This window comes from Piliocolobus tephrosceles, chromosome 18 (genome assembly GCF_002776525.5).
Source record: "Piliocolobus tephrosceles isolate RC106 chromosome 18, ASM277652v3, whole genome shotgun sequence".
Taxonomy (NCBI): domain Eukaryota; kingdom Metazoa; phylum Chordata; class Mammalia; order Primates; family Cercopithecidae; genus Piliocolobus; species Piliocolobus tephrosceles.
Genome location: NC_045451.1, coordinates 20333295 through 20348481, shown reverse-complemented (window position 1 = coordinate 20348481; position 15187 = coordinate 20333295). Strand labels below are relative to the sequence as shown.

The window sequence follows — 15187 nt, the reverse complement described above, 5'->3', positions numbered from 1 at the left end:
TCTTTCCCCAGTCTTCCCTTTCCGCTTACCAGGGATATCCACCATTAAATTAGATATTTGCACGCTACATAGTCCTGCGGAGGAAGTAGACCCTCTTGCAAGTATTTATCAAGCGCTTTTACCCAGCCACTGTCCGATGTGCTGGAGGTACAAAGTCCCTGCCCTGATGGAACCCACACTGGAGTAGGAGGAACAGATAACACACGAGCCTGTGATTTCAGGTACTGGTCATTGCTATGAAGAAAGATAAAGCATATTAAGCAGATAGAGGGTGACAGACGACACTGCTTTTCCGATGGAAGTCAGAGGAGACCTCTCTAAGGAAGTGACATTAAACAGAGTTGAAAGAAATGAGAGGGAGCGGAGCAAATAAATCCCGGGAAGTGCATTGTAGCCAAGTGCAGAAAAGGGAGTGCTGTTGGCGGGCTAGAGGGTTCTCACACTGTAACGAATACACAGCCACCTGTCTTGTTCACTGCTGATGCGGACTCAGGAGGTTTGGGGTGAGTCTGACTTGACGCACTTCCAGCACGCTCCCAGGGATGCTCGTGCTGCTAGTGCCCAGCACCAAAGCTGGTGCCCACTTGCATAGTGAAATATTAGAGGAACCAAAAGGAGGCCAGTGATGTTTTAAAATGCACTCTTCAGTTTTACTAAAATGTTCTCTTTTCACCAAACACAGTGATGTTGACATCCTTTGAATCAGGACTTACAAATCTACCTCATTCTTTTACATTTGTTCAATTCTGATCTAAGAATTTAGAAGCCCTAAAAGTCACTTAACCACCTATGTGGCCTTAGGCGAGTTAACTTCCCTTAGCCTCAGATGGAGGATAAGAACTGCACTTAACGAATGGGGCTGTCGTGAGCAATAAGCCGCATGGTCCTTGACACGTCCACAGTATCCGCTCGATAGACGTTCCCTATTGTTGCTCATTTTTTCCCTTTCAGTGCAAACCTGTGTCACACCTCTATGGTGAATTTTCCTGAGTGAGCGCCTGGCTTGGTAAGGACCAGCGAGAGTGATCTGTTGGGGACAGCTTGCCCTTTAATCCTTTCTCTCTGCTAAAATAGGCTATTGCAACGATAATGGACCTCGAACTATTGAAATCGGCAAAGTAAAAGAAAAGAAGATTTACAGAATACTTTCTAAAAACGTTATTCCCTTGTGCCCTGTAATAAATTGTTTTCTTAAGAAAAAGTGGATTTTTTTCCCTTACCTAAAACTGGTATTTTAAAATGTTGGGTCAAAATCGTATTATTTTATCATCTTCTTGGGCTTCTGTAAATTTTTAAAAAACTCTTATCATGGCTAAGCTTTTTGATAATTCTTTGAACATCCCTAACATTCTGAAGTGAACTTTACAAAGACACCTAAGAACCCTGACAGGGCTCAGCCAGTGCCATTGAATTGTGGATTTTAGTGACAAAGATGTCTTTTGACCGCCCTGATGCTGTTGGTCCTTATAAAATGGGAGTGATGGCAATTAGTGTTGGATTGAAGTTCTATTGTCTGGGGGTCTCAGTTGTAACCTCAGTGCCTGGAACGTATCAACATGAACCAAGGATGTATCTGAGCAGACAAAATCAGCACTAGGACATCCAAGCTGCTTGCAGTTTGTTCCTCAGGTAGAACATCTTATTGGGAGCGTTTCAATGTTCATGTGACACATTTCTCACATGGTTACACAACTGCTTTTCCACTTTGCAACAGCTTAGAAGCATCAGAGTAGAGGGTTTCTGGTAGACAATGGCCAGACAGGTAATACCCACTGAGAAGGAAGAATACAAACTATAAAAAAACAGATGCAAGGATTTCAGGAAGCAGCCTGGTGTATCCACAAAGGCGACACTGTGCTATAAGAAGACACTTAGGAAGAAGTTAAATGGCATTTGCCATACTGCATTTGAGATCAATTTAGGTTTTCATCCAGATTGGAAAGTTTCTACTACAGGGTAGGGTGAGCTTCAGTTTTTTCAGAGGTGAGTGGTGGAACCTGTGGTTGATTTCCTAAGCCACAGGCCTGAGTCCTGCTCTTCCACCCCTTTCCCCCTTGACAATATGTTAACATTATGCAAATGCTAGAAAAACAGCTCCTGCAGACGTGCACAAACACTCCAACAACTAGATTGTGGGCACTAAATCGTTCTTCTATTGAGATTCTGGACCTGCCACTGTCCCAGCAAGTTTGGGCAAATGAAACATTGTTGGGAAGAGAAGGAAGCGTAACCTTTCTAAGTTAGCAAGGAAGGAGAATTTCTAATTTAGAGGAAGCAAACCTGGGCATCTGGTCTTTAAAAAAAACCTCCCTAGGTGACTAATGTGTGGTCAGTATTGAGAACCACCGAGAAACAGACGTCTGCACACATTAGTTGAGAATAAATGTGATTAGGATGCTTGACTGTTCATATCTTCCTTCTCAGCTTCATGAAGTTATTTTCAGATTGCATAAGAAGAAACCAGAAACACACTGCATCTATGTGTCATCCTCTCACCACCATTTCCCCCACTAAGAGGATGCTAACCTCACTGGATGGTCACTTGATTTCCAGGTGAGCCCTCATCTTACAAAGTAGCCTTTGGCCCAGGGCACTGGGCGATCAACTTAGTCTCATCCTGAGCTTCTGGGGTGAGATCCATCCTTTACCACTTGTGTTCATCAAGTAATCTTTATTTCTTTTTGAGTCAGAGTCTCGCTCTGTCGCCCAGGCTGGAGTGCAGTGGTGCGATCTCTGCTCACTGCAAGCTCTGCCTCCCGGGTTCACGCCATTCTCCTGCCCCAGCCTCCCGAGTAGCTGGGACTACAGGCGCCCGCCACCATGCCTGGCTAATTTTTTATAATTTTAATAGAGACGGGGTTTCACCGTGTTAGCCAGGATGGTCTCGATCTGCTGACCTCGTGATCTGCCCGCCTTGGCCTCCCAAAGGGCTGGGATTACAGGCGTGAGTCACTGCACCCGGCCAGTTTCTCTTAATTTCAAATGAGGAGTATGGGGTGGGGTAGGATAGAAGGAGGAGTTGGGAGTCACACCGTGATTTAAGCCCTGCCTCAACCTACCAAACAGGAAATCTTTAACAAATTCAGACTCAGTTTCCCTATCTCCAGAATTAGCATCAGGTCAGGTCAAGAGGTTATTGGATGCCTGGATTTAATCAAACAGCTTTACTGTTTCTTCTTCAAGATCACTGAGTTTGAGTACTTAGAATTAATTAAAGCCTCCCAATCCTCTTGAACACTCTTCTCTATTGTCTTTGGCCATAAAATTCTGCCTATATTTTCTCTGAATTTTAAGTCTCCCTGCCTAGATTGTTGCAGACATATCCTCTGGCAGGCACATTTTTTCCCAGGGACCTTGCTTTTAGCTGCACGAAGCTTCAGGATGGTGCAGGGGGACAGAAACCTCTTTTACACCGAGTCTTGTTTCTGCGCCAGTTCTGTGCCAGGAGGGGAATAAACGCTAGCTACACGTGTGCTGTGGCCAGGCCTTCTTTTGTAGGATTCCCTCTGGCCTCGCTCTCTTCTACAGTCCCATCACCCAAACACTCTCTGTCATCTGCCTCTTCTCAGGTTTAGTGATTTCCCTACTAGTGTTTAGCTTCTGCCGTACTGCAGGATATTTTCTGTAATAGGCCTTATTTTTGAGAGCAGTTTTAGGTTCATAGCAAAATTGAATGGAAAGTATAGAGGTTTCTCATATACTTCCTACCCCTACACAGGCACAGCCTCTACTACTTACCACCCCACCAGAGTGATTCATTTGTTACAATCGATTAACCTACACTGATGCATCATTATCACCCGAAGTCCATAGTTAACATTGAGATCCACTCTTGGTGCTGTACATTCTGTGGATTGGGACAAATGTGTAATGACATCTATCCTCCATCATAGCACCACACAGAATAGTGTCATGGCCATAAAAAAATTCCCTGTGCTTCACCTATTCAGCCCTCCCTACCTTCAACCACTGATTATTTTACTGTCTCCAGAGTTTTCCCTTTTCCAGTATGTCATATAGTTGGAATCATGGTATGCAGCCTTTTCAGGTAGGCTTTTTTTTTTTTCCACTTAGTAATGTACATTTAAGTTTTCTCTATGTATTTTTTTTTTTTTTTTTTTTTTTTGAGGTGGAGTCTTGCTCTGTCAGCCAGGTTGGAGTGCCGTGGCGCAACCTCAGTGGTGCAGGTTTTTGTATGGACATCAGTTTTCAGACTCACTTGGGTAGATACCAAGAAACAATCCACGATTGGTGGATCATACGGTGACTGTGTTTAGTTTTGTAAGAAACGGCCACACTGTCTTCCCAAGCAGGTGTACCATTTTGCATTCCCACCAGCGATGAATCAGCTTTTGTTGCTCTACTTCCTCTCCATAATTTGGTGTTCTCAGTGTTTTGGATTTTGGCCATTCTAATAGGTATGTCATTGTTTTAATTTGCAATTCCCTAATGACATATGATGTTGAACATCTTTTCATATTTATTTGCCGTCTGTATACCTTCTTCTTTGGTGAGGTATTTGTTCAGGTATTTTGCCCATTTTTTTTTTTTTTTGAGACAAAGTCTCACTCAGGTTGGAGTGCAGTGGTATGATCTTGGCTCACTGCAACCTCCGCCTCCTGGGTTCAAGCCATTCTCCTGCCTTAGCCTCCCAAGTAGCTGGGATTACAGGCGCCCTCTACCACGCCCAGCTAATTTTTGTGTTTTTAGTAGAGACGGTTTCACCATGTTGGCCAGGCTGGCCTCAAACCCCTGACCTCAAGTGATCCGCCTGCCTCGGCCTCCCAAAGTGCTGGGATAATAGGCATGAGCCACCATGCCTGGCCCCATTTTTAAATTGGGTTATTTTCTTACTGTTGAGTTTTAAGAGTTCCTTGTATATTTAGAATAATAGTCCTTTTTTCAGATGTGTCTTTCGCCATGTATGTTCTCCCAGTGTGTTGCTAGTCTCATTCCCTTAACATTGTCTTTCGCAGAGCAGAGGTTTTTAATTTTAACGGAGTCCTGCTTACCAGTTATCTCTTTAGTGGATCATACATTTAGGGCTATATCTAAAATGTCATCACCATGTCCAAGGTTATCTGGATTTTCTCCTATGTTATCTTCTAGGAGTTTATAGTTTTGTGTTTTACATTTAGGACTGTAATCTATTTTGAGTTAATTTCTATAGGTGTAAGATCTGTGTCTAGATTAAGTGTTTTTGCATGTGAATGTCTAGTTCTTCCAACACCATTTGTTAAAAACACTATCTTTTCTCCACTCTATTGCTTTTTCTCCTTTGTCAAAGATCAGTTGGTTATATTTATGTGGGTTTCTGGGCTGTCTATTCTGTTCTATTGATCAATTTGTCCATTCTTTTACCAACACTACCTCGTCTTAATTACTGTAGCTTTATAGTAAGTCCTGAAGTCGGGTAGTGTCAGTCTTCCAGCTTGGATTTTTTTCCTTAAATATTGTATTGGCTATTCTAGGTCTTTTGCCTCTCTCTATAAACTTTAGAATTCGTTTGTCTATACCCACATCGTAGCATTTTTATTAAGTGTTTATGTCTGGAGAAAACATGCAAACTTCCATTGCCATATTCCTTTGTAAGTCTCATTTCTCAACCCCATCTATGAGGTAGAATTCTTCTCTTTTTAAAAATCTCAATTTAATTTTTATCTGCTTGCCTTGATTTGTGCAATGGTATAGAAACGGCTGAGTTTCTTCCTCTCCCTGAGAATTACTGGGAGGTTCCTCTGTTATTTTTCTGTTTCACTGGACATGCCTGATATCCTTTCCAGCATCTGGTTAATTTCTTGCGTCTGGGCATACATTCCCCCTCCCTCTTGGTTATCAGTTTCAAGCTCTCTTGATTCGATCAGTGGATTGAAAGGCAGATGGATTGATTTTGACTTCTCACTAAAAAAGGAACACAGCCTAACAGAATCAGCCTGCCATTTAGATAGAGCTCCTCCTACCTGTAACACAAGGAATAGTCAACTGGAGCTTGATAGTGGATTAAAGACCCAAGGGCAGTCCTGTGATTCATTCTCAAGTTTCACAAATCATCCTTCAGATGGTACATTTTAGTCCCTCATACCTCATGGTCCCACTTCATACATGGTTCATAGGCCAGATGCCTTTTCAATCAACATGGGAAACAAACATGAAAAAGAGCATTGAAATACCATTTTTCCTATTTTTATCCCTAAAATGTTATGTTTTCTACTCTGATTTTTTTTTGAGACGGAGTCTCACTCTGTCGCCCAAGCTGGAGTGCAGTGGTGCGATCTCGGCTCACTGCAAGCTCCGCCTCCCGGGTTCACACCATTCTCCTGCCTCAGCCTCCCAAGTAGCTGGGACTACAGGCGCCTGCCACCGTGCCTGGCTAATTTTTTGTATTTTTAGTAGAGACAGGGTTTCACTGTGGTCTTGATCTCCTGACCTCGTGATCTGCCAGCATCAGCCTCCCAAAGTGCTGGGATTACAGGTGTGAGCCACCGTGCCCAGTCTTTACTCTGATTTTTAATGGCTAAGTGAATAAAAAAAGGGTTTTAAATATTTTTTAAACTGAACAATGGTCCATACAAAAGCTTCCTGACACGTGTGTAGAAAGTCATAGTTTACAAAGGGCTGGCTTTTTATTTGCTCCCTGGCCATCAGGAGCAAGGCAGGCTGCTGCACTCAAAGGCGTTGAAAGTAATGTCGACTATAAGAAACTAAGTGGAAAAACACTTCCCATGGAAAATGCCCTCCTCTGTGTTTTTAAATTTTCTTTTCTTTTCCTGTTTGAGATGGAGTCTCCTTCTGTTGCCCGGCCTGGAGTGCAGTGGTGCAATCTCGGCTCACTGCAACCTCTGCCTCCCAGGTTCAAGCAATTCCTGCCTCACCTCTCAAGGAGCTGAGACTACAGGCACCCACCACCACAACTGGCTAATTTTTGTATTTTTAGTAGAGAAGGGGTTTTTGCCATGTTGGCCAGGATGGTCTCAAACTTCTGACCTCAGGTGATCCACCCGCCTCAGCCTCCCAAAGTGCTGGGATTATAGGTGTGAGCCACCACGCCAGCTTTAAATTTTCTTTTCTCTTCTTTTTTTGAGCCATGTTTTACTCTGTTGCCCAGGCTGAGTGCAGTGGCATGATCTTGGCTCACTGCAACCTCCACCTCCCGGGTTCAAGTCATTCTTGTGCTTCAGCCTCCTGAGTAGCTGAGACTACAGGCATGCACCACCACACCCGGCTAATTTTTGTATTTTTAGTAGAGATGGGGTTTCGCCATGTTGGCCAAACTGGTCTTGAACTCCTGAACTCAGGTGATCTGCCTGCCTTGGCCTCCCAAAGTGTTGGGATTACAGGTGTGAGCCACTGCACCTGGCCTAAATTTTGTTTTCAAAGAACCTCTTCAGTCTGTTGCTTCCAAGATGACCTCTCTGACCACATGCTTCTCATGAGAAGAGAAGAAGCTTCTCTTACACATTTCTAGACTTTTTCCAGACTAAGTAAGATCCTCAAGGTGGAAAATTTAGATGAGAGGATCCTTATAAAGTCCAAAGAAGTGATGGAACTTCTAGGGAGTTGTGGATGCCTGATGTTTAATACGTAATGCCTTCTCACTTTCCAAATGCATTTTGATATGGGAATCTGTTAGGTTCAGTTAGCAGAAACACCCAGAACACTTCTCAAGGTATTAGACTAGAGAATGACCTGGGGTGATCCACAATAATTTCCTGTTTCTCAGAAGCAAAGAAGACAGAACTTTGGGGAACGCCAACATTGAAAGGGTGAGTGGAGAAGTCCACAAAAGAGCACGATAAGAAGTGGCTGAACTGCAGGAGGAATCCAGGACAGAGGGGTGGTACGGACTCCTCCAACAGAGGGGTGATATGGACTCCTCAACATCCTCCATATCACCCAGGGAGGGAGAGATCTATGTATGCAGCCATGAGATCATGGAAAAAAGAAAAAGCATCTCACTGGTGACCAGGGTGAGAGCTGGTTTAATGGAGGGGCAGAAGTCAGATTTGGGTGGGGTGAAGAGTGAATGATGTCAGAGGCTGATCAACATTAACATTTTGTTGAGCATTGTATGCAAGGCGCTAAAGCCACCAGCCTTGGTTTTCATCCTACACATACGGCAGCAATTTTCTATTTTATTTTGATAGCCCAGACACCTGATGCATTTATCTTACTAAACAATCATATTCGGCTGGGTGCGGTGGCTCACACCTATAATCCCAGCACTTTGAGAGGCCAAGGTGGATGGATCACCAAGTCAGGAGATTGAGACCATCCTGGCTAACACAGTGAAACCCTATCTCTACTAAATATACAAAAAATTAGCCGGGTGAGGTGGCGGGCGCCTGTAGTCCCAGCTACTTGGGAGGCTGACGCAGGAGAATGGTGTGAACCCAGGAGGCGGAGCTTGCAGTGAGCCGAGATCACGCCACTGCACTCCAGCGTAGGCGGCAGAGCAAGATGGAACTTGATCTGCACTACAGATAAATCGAACCTAATAGACATTTACAGAACATTTTTATCCAATAGCTGCAGAATACACATTTTTCTCCTCAGCACACAGAACTTTCTTGAGGATAGACCATATGTTAGGTCCCAAAACAAGTCTCAAATAATTTTAAAAAATTAAAATTAAATCAAGTATCTTTTCTGACCACAATGGAATAAAAATAGAAATCCATAACTAGAGGAACTTTGAAAACCACACAAATACATGGAAATTAAACATGCTCCTGAATGGCCACTGGTCACGAAATGAAAAAGGAAATTTTAAAATTTCCTGAAACAAATGAAAATGGAAACACCACACCCAAACCTGTAATACAGCAAAAGCAATATAAAGAGGAACACTTACAGCAATAAACACCTATATTAAAAACGCAGAAAGACTTCAAATAAATAATCTAACTAGAAAAGCAAGAGCAAACCAAAGGCAAAATTACTAGAAAAATTTATGACCAGAGCAGAAATTAAAACACTGAGACTAGAGAAAATTACAAAAGATCAATGAAAAAATGTTTTTTTAAAAAAATAGGTAAACAAGGTTGCTGTTTGGACTCTTGTGAAGATGGCTTGAACTGCCTCATGGTTCCCGGCCAACCAGGACAGGTTTATTTGTATCTATCCTGCTTATTTAAGTAATAAGACCATTGCAGAGGGAAGGCGAATCCCCGTAAGTGAGGCTGTTGGAAATCCTACAGCTACAGAGATTCAAGATGTGTGTTCAGAAGTTGGACTTAACGTATTTCTTGAGAAAAATAAAATGTACTCTAGAGAATGGAATCATGATGTCCAATACAGAGACAGAGTCCGGGTCCAACTCAAACAGGAAGATGGTGGCCTCTGCCTTGCACAGTTCCTGTCATGTAAGTCAGTAATGTTGTTTGCAGCAGAAATAACACCGAAACTAAAAAGAAGGACACAAAAAACAGGAGGTGGTGACCAAAGTCTTCAACAAGGAGAGGGAAGTAGAAAAGGGAAAGCAAAGAAAAAGAAGTAACCTAGTATCCGCATCCAGTTTGTGGTACTGCTGTCAGAAACATGAATGGCGGCTTCGAATTTGTATCGGAGGAGAACAGAAGCTTTTTTTATATCATTTAACTGAACTGTGAACCCTTGTGAAAGATGGGAACCTCTCATCTTTATCATCGAAGTTGACAGTTAAATACATTTACATCAGAAGTTTGCATCTCGCTTTTATGCAGTATAAAAGAAGTTTTTAGTCTTTCAATGCAGTTTTTTGGAAGAAAAAATATTTTTAAATGGACAATGTACAATAAGTTACTTGAAATAAGTTACCTGTTTCAGATAAATTTCAATTCGATTTGAAATAAACATTTTGTCTACCTTTTAAGTTAATGAAATAAAATTTGAAACTGAAAAAAATGTAGGTGAACAAAATCGGCAAACCTTTAGCCATACTAAGAAAAGAAGAGAGAAGGCCCAAATAAAATTATAGACAAAAGGAGACATTACAACTGTTACCACAGGAATTCAAAGGATCATCACAGACCATTATGAGCAACTATATGCCAATAAGTTGGAAAAAGTAGAAGAAATGGATAAAAGCTCTCAGCAAACTGCATATAGAAAGAATATACCTCAACACAATAAGGGCCATATTTGACAAACCCACAGCTAATATAATACCGAACAGGGAAAACTGAAAACCTTCCTTAAGATGTAGAACAAGGAAAGGATGTCCAGTTTCACCACTTTTATTCAACATAGTACTAGAAGTCTTAACCAGAGCAATTAAATAAGAGAAAGAAATAAAGGACATCCAAATTAGAAAGGCAGATATCAAATTATCCTTGTTTCAGATGACATGATATTATATTTAGAAAAACCTAAAGATTCCACCAAAAATCTATTAGAACTGTAAATTTAATAAAATTGCAGGATACAAAATTAACATACAAATCAGTAGCATTTCTATATGCCAACAGTGAACTATCTGTAAATGAAACCAAGAAAGCAATTGCATTTACCATAGCTGCACATAAAATAAAAGAGCCAGACCCATAGATTGTACCTGTAATCCTAGCCACTCAGGAGGCTGAGGCAAAAGGATCGCTTGAGCCCAGGAGTTCAAGGTTCACTCCACTGCACTCCAGCTTGGGTAATAGAGTGAGATCCCCATCTCTAAAAAAAAATAATAATAATGATAATAAAATAAAATATCTAGGAATAAACTTAATCAAAGAAGTGAAAGATCTCTACAGTGAAAACTACAAAACATTGATGAAAGAAACTGAGGTGGACACCAAAATATGGAAAGATTCCATGTTCATGGATTGGAAGAAATAACATTGTTAAAGTGTCCATACTACCCAAAGCAATTTATGGACTCAATGCAATCCCTATCAAAATACCAATGACATTCTTAACATAAAGGAAGAAACAATCCTAACATTTATATGGAACTGTAGAAGACCCCAAGTAGTGAAAGGAATCCTGATTTAAAAAAATAACAAAGCTGGGATATCATGTTACCTATATAATACAAAGCTGTACTAACTAAAACAGCAGAGTGCTGGCATAAAGACAGACACATAGACCCATGGAACAGAATAGAGAACCCAGAAATAAACCTGCATATTTACAGCCAATTAATTTTTGACAAAGGTGCCAGGAACATACATTGGGGAAAGGACAGGCTCTTCAATCAATGGTGCTGGGGAAACTGGATGTCCATATGCAGAATAATAAAACTAGACCCCATATTTCTCAATATATACAAAAATAAAATAAAAATGGATTAAAAAGTTAAATCTAAGACCTGAAACTATGAAACTCCTAGGAGAAAACATTGGGGTAATTCTCCAGGACATTGGTCTGGGCAAAGGTTTCATGAGTAAAACCTCATAAGCACAGGCGACCAAAGCAGAAATGGACACATGAGGTCACATCAAGCTAAAAAGGTTCCACACAGCAAAGGAAACAACTAACAAAGAGACAACCTACAGAATGGGAGAAAATATTTGCAAATTATTCAATTGAAAAGGGAACAATAACCAGAATATATAAGGAACTCAAACAACTCAATCGCAAAAAACAATATATATAAATGGGCAAAAGATATGAACAGACATTTCTCAAAAGACAACTTATAAATGGCCAATAGGTATATTTAAAAATGGTCAACATTACTAATCATCAGGGAAATGAAAATCAAAACCACAATGAGGTATCATCTCACCTAAGTTAAAATGGCTTTTAGCCAAAAGACAAAAAGTGTCAGATGCTGGTCAAGATGTGAAGAAAAAGGAATGCTCATACACTGTTGGTGAGAATGTAAATTATTACAGCCATTGTGAAAAACAGTATGGAGGTCCCTCAAAAAACTAAAAATATAACTATTAAATGATTCAGCAATTCCACTGCTGAATATATAGCCAAAATAAAATAACTCGGTATGTCAAAGAGATATTTGTGCCCCGTTGTTTATTGCAGCACTATTCACAACAGCCAAGATATGGAATCAACTTAAGTGTCTACAATAAATGAATAAAAAAAAGTTCATATACAGAATGGAATATTACTCAGCCATAAAAAGAATTAAATTCTGTCATTTGCAACAACGTGGATAAAATGGGAGGACATGAGGTTGAGTGAAATAAGCCAGGTACAGAAAGACAAATATTACTTACTCTCACTCACGTGTGGGAGCTAAAAAAATTGATCTTGTGGCAGTAAAAAGTAGAACGATGGTCACAAGAGGCTGGGAAATGTAGTGGGGAGTGGGGAGATAAAGAAGGCTTTGTTAATGGCTACAAAATACAGTTATATAGAAGGAATAAGAGCTATGGTTTGGTATTACAATAGGGTGAATATAGTTAATAATAATATTGTATATTTCAAAATAATTAGAGGATTGGAATTGGAATGCTTCTAACAAAAAGAAAGGGTAAGTATTGAGGTGATGGATATCCTAATTACCCTGTCCATTACACATCATATGCTTATATTGAAATATCATATGTTCTCCCTAAATATGTACAACTATTATGTATCCATAAAAATTTTTTTAAAACATAAAGAAATGGTCAGATTCAGGATATACTTTGAAGGGTTTTTGGCCTGAGACACTTCAAGGATAATGTCATTTGTCCAGATGGTGAAGATTGTGGGTGGAAGTTAGATATTCAGTTTGGGACACAGTAAAGTCTGTGATGCTATTAAACACTCAAGCTGAGATGCTGAACAGGCAGTTTTATGTATCAATATAGAGTTCAGGGATGAGTTTGAGGCTGGAGATATAAACTTAGCAGTTGTTAGGTTAATGATACTATTTAAAAGTCATAAAACTGGATGAGTTTATCAAAGGAATGAATGTAGATATTTCTTTATGCCTGAAAAAAGTCCTTTAACTATTTTTGTAGTGCAAACCTGCTTACAGTGAATTCTTTCAGCTTCCGTTTGCTGAGAAAGTCTTCATTTGCTTTGATTTTGAAGAATATTTTTGCTGGATAAAGAAACCTAGGTTGACAGGTATGTTTTTTTTGTTTGTTTGTTTTTGTTTTTTTCCAGTTTTTAAAAAATATTTCCATTACATTATGGCTTACATAATTTCGAACATAAAGTCTGCCATTATTCTTATCTTTGTTCCACTGAACATAATGTATCTTTTATCCTCTGGCTACTTTAAAATTTTTCTGTTTATTACTAGTATTCATCAGTTTGCATGTGACAATCTCTGACATGGGTTTATTTATTTCATTGGAGTTTGTTGGGTTTCTTGAAACTGTAGTCAAGTTTGGACCATTTGGGGCCATTAGTTTTCCATTTTTTTCCTGTCTCATTCTCTGTCCTCTCTGGGACTCCAATCACACATATGTCAAACATCCTACAGGTAACGGATGCTTTATTAATTTGTCTTTTTTCCCTGTGCTTCATTTTGAGTAATTTATATACTATGTCTTCAAAACTACTAATCTTTTCCTCTGCAGTGTGTAATCTACTGGTAATCTCATCCAATGTGTTTTTTAATTGTTTTTTTTTTAATCTCTAGATATGTTTTTAAACATGTATTTTATTTCTGTCATCATTATGGCAATGTTTTCCTCTACCTTCTTGAATATAAGGAACAGATTCATAAAGGCTCTTTTAATGTCCTTGACATCCATTATGTCTGCCATTTGGGGGCCTGTGAATTTTTTCTTTTCATTTTTGATTATAATTTTCTGCTGCTTTGCATACCTGGGAATTTTTTATTTGGTACCAGACATTTTGAATTTGTTTCTGGGCACTAGACTTTGTTGTATTCTTTTGAATGTATGTATTTTTTCTTTTGAGACTTGCTCTTAAGCTCTGTTAGGGTGGTTTTAGTCTATCTTTTGGCCCAGGGCTAATGTAACCCCACTGCTAAGATGATGCCCTTCTGAGGATTCGAAATGATGACCCATGTTTACAAGGTCTTTCCACTCTGGCTGGAGGGAGTACAAACTATTCCACTCCTGCCTGCACTTCATTAATTGTTTTGTCTGCTCCTTTTAGGTGGTTCTTTCCCTGGTCTTTTTCTCATGTATATGCAGGTTAGTTCTCAGTCAAAACTCTAAGAGGACCCCTCTACAGATTTCCAGAGCTCTCTCTGTGCAGCTCTCTTTTCTCTAGTACTCTGTCCCACACATTCTAGCCATCTTGACCTCTCTGAACTATGAGACCTATCTTCTCTAGTCTTCAAGATTATTGGGCTCTTTTTGGGTTTCTCCTCCATATGCTGTGGGCTGGAAACTGCCTCTAGGCAATAAGCTTGTGCAATAATAGGGCTCATCTTATTCCTTTTCTGAGATTACAGGCTTGCACTACCTGTTGTCTAGTGTGTAAAGATATTGTTTCATTATTTTATCCAGTTTTCTAGTTGGCCTAAAGTGAGAGGACAAATCTCACTCCTATTCACTTTGCTTTGTTCAGAAGTAGAAATTGTTTTTTAAAATCCTAGTTTTATCACCACCTAATACTTTTTAACTTGTTGTATTTTATGTGATATATCTATCCAGTCTAAGTTACAAATAACAGAAACTAATTCTCATCCAACCATCACCAAATTGCCATGGAAGCAACAGATCCAGCCTCAGAAAATGGAGGAAGAGAGGGAGGTCAAATTTTCATAACCTTATTAAAAAAAAAAAAAATGGTCAGGCTACTAACAGTCCTATGAATACACTGTGTCTGCCACTTTAGATCACATGATTCTGGTACTTTTGTCAGTAACCATGAGCTCTGGACAGTGGGTGCAGTCAGAGGCATGGCAGCCACAGTGTCTCTGGAGATGAGATATGGGTGCCTTGGCCATCTTCTTTCTCTGCTTCTTCAGAGACAAAAAGTCTAGATGGGTTACATTTGATTGACTGAGACTTGGTGACATGACATGCTTATGCCCTGATGAAAGGAAGGCTGAGAAAATATCTCAGATTTTCAGTTTTTATAGTGGGAGGAAGTCTCTACCTCCCACTGATACTCATATGGTAGAGTTAGAGGAAGACATAGAGACAGGTTCCAATAGTGAGGCACATGGCACATACATACACACATGACCTGTTCTTCCAGATAATGAGAGTGTAATAACAACATCATGAGATACTTGTGACCATTTTATGAAGGGTCATGGGTATGCACAAAAGGAGGATAGTGCTTTCCATTCTATTGTCTCGTGACCTCTGTGCAGTCTAATTGTACCTGTGTACCC

At 40.0% G+C, this 15187-nt stretch overlaps 1 pseudogene; it reads left to right on the top strand.

The window, feature by feature from the left end:
* The first annotated feature begins 9064 nt into the window (after positions 1–9064).
* Positions 9065–9496, top strand: LOC111546853 (annotated as a pseudogene).
* Positions 9497–15187: the final 5691 nt, after the last annotated feature.